The sequence below is a fragment of the Amphimedon queenslandica genome, unplaced genomic scaffold (genome assembly GCF_000090795.2).
Source record: "Amphimedon queenslandica unplaced genomic scaffold, v1.1 AMPQUscaffold_12665, whole genome shotgun sequence".
Classification (NCBI taxonomy): Eukaryota; Metazoa; Porifera; class Demospongiae; order Haplosclerida; family Niphatidae; genus Amphimedon; species Amphimedon queenslandica.
Window position 1 is genome coordinate 8,622 of NW_003547099.1, and position 2,995 is coordinate 11,616.

Below are 2,995 nucleotides of genomic sequence, written 5' to 3' on the forward strand. Positions count from 1 at the left end.
TATGACTTACTGTCTATTGTGTAATAAAAATAATAGTTCAAGTATTGTTGATTGGTAGAGAAAGACAGAATAATTTATAAATGCGACCAATAATACACATTTTGACTTACTGTCTATTGTGTAATAAAAATAATAGTTCAAGTATCGTTGATTGGTAGAGAAAGACAGAATAATTTATAAATGCAACCAATAATACACATTATGACTTACTGACTATTGTGTAATAAAAATAATAGTTCAAGTATCATTGATTGATTGAGAAAGACAGATTAAATTATAAAATGTAACCAATAATACACATTATGACTTACATGCTATTGTGTAATAAAAATAACAGTTCAAGTATCATTGATTGGTAGAGAAAGACAGAATAATTTATAAATGCAACCATTAATACACATTATGACTTACTGTCTATTGTGTAATAAAAATAACAGTTCAAGTATCATTGATTGATTGAGAAAGACAGAATAATTTATAAAATGTAACCAATAATACACATTTTGACTTACTGCCTATTGTGTAATAAAAATAACAGTTCAAGTATCATTGATTGGTAGAGAAAGACAGAATAATTTATAAAATGTAACCAATAATACACATTTTGACTTACTGCCTATTGTGTAATAAAAATAACAGTTCAAGTATCATTGATTGGTAGAGAAAGACAGAATAAATTATAAAATGTAACCAATAATACACATTATGACTTACTCCCTATCGTGTAATAAAAATAATAGTTCAAGTATCATTGATTGGTAGAGAAAGACAGAATAATTTATAAATGCAACCAATAATACACATTATGACTTACTGCCTATTGTGTAATAAAAATAACAGTTCAAGTATCATTGATTGGTAGAGAAAGACAGAATAATTTATAAATGCAACCAATAATACACATTTTGACTTACTGTCTATTGTGTAATAAAAATAATAGTTCAAGTATCATTGATTGGTAGAGAAAGACAGAATAATTTATAAATGCGACCAATAATACACATTATGACTTACTCCCTATTGTGTAATAAAAATAATAGTTCAAGTATCATTGATTGGTAGAGAAAGACAGATTAAATTATAAAATGTAACCAATAATACACATTATGACTTACTGCCTATTGTGTAATAAAAATAACAGTTCAAGTATCATTGATTGGTAGAGAAAGACAGAATAATTTATAAATGCGACCAATAATACACATTATGACTTACTGACTATTGTGTAATAAAAATAACAGTTCAAGTATCATTGATTTGTAGAGAAAGACAGAATAATTTATAAAATGTAACCAATAATACACATTTTGACTTACTGCCTATTGTGTAATAAAAATAACAGTTCAAGTATCATTGATTGGTAGAGAAAGACAGAATAATTTATAAATGCAACCAATAATACACATTATGACTTACCCCCTATTGTGTAATAAAAATAATAGTTCAAGTATCATTGATTGGTAGAGAAAGACAGAATAATTTATAAATGCAACCAATAATACACATTATGACTTACTGACTATTGTGTAATAAAAATAACAGTTCAAGTATCATTGATTGGTAGAGAAAGACAGATTAAATTATAAAATGCAACCAATAATACACATCATGACTTACTTCCTGTTGTGTAATAAAAATAACAGTTCAAGTATCATTGATTGGTAGAGAAAGACAGAATAATTTATAAATGCAACCAATAATACACATTATGACTTACATGCTATTATGTAATAAAAATAATAGTTCAAGTATCATTGATTGGTAGAGAAAGACAGAATAATTTATAAATGCAACCAATAATACACATTATGACTTACTGACTATTGTGTAATAAAAATAACAGTTCAAGTATCATTGATTGGTAGAGAAAGACAGATTAAATTATAAAATGCAACCAATAATACACATCATGACTTACTTCCTGTTGTGTAATAAAAATAACAGTTCAAGTATCATTGATTGGTAGAGAAAGACAGATTAAATTATAAAATGTAACCAATAATACACATTATGACTTACTCCCTATTGTGTAATAAAAATAACAGTTCAAGTATCATTGATTGGTAGAGAAAGACAGATTAAATTATAAAATGTAACCAATAATACACATTATGACTTACATGCTATTGTGTAATAAAAATAATAGTTCAAGTATCATTGATTGGTAGAGAAAGACAGAATAATTTATAAATGCAACCAATAATACACATTATGACTTACATGCTATTGTGTAATAAAAATAACAGTTCAAGTATCATTGATTGATAGAGAAAGACAGATTAAATAATATAAACATAACCAATAAAACACATTATGACTTACTATCTATTGTGTAATAAAAATAACAGTTCAAGTATCATTGAATGGTAGAGAAAGACAGAATAATTTATAAATGCAACCATTAATACACATTATGACTTACTGGCTATTGTGTAATAAAAATGACAATTTAAGTATTGTTGAGAAAGACATGTAGATTAAATTATAAAATGTAACGAATAAAACACATTATGACTTACTATCTATTGTGTAATAAAAGTAACAATCCAAGTATCATTGATTGGTAGAGAAAGACAGATTAAATTATAAAATGTAACCAATAATACACATTTTGACTTACTGCCTATTGTGTAATAAAAATAACAGTTCAAGTATCATTGATTGGTAGAGAAAGACAGAATAATTTATAAATGCGACCAATAATACACATTATGACTTACTGACTATTGTGTAATAAAAATAACAGTTCAAGTATCATTGATTGATAGAGAAAGACAGAATAATTTATAAATGCAACCAATAATACACATTTTGACTTACTGCCTATTGTGTAATAAAAATAACAGTTCAAGTATCATTGATTGGTAGAGAAAGACAGAATAAATTATAAAATGTAACCAATAATACACATTATGACTTACTCCCTATCGTGTAATAAAAATAATAGTTCAAGTATCATTGATTGGTAGAGAAAGACAGAATAATTTATAAATGC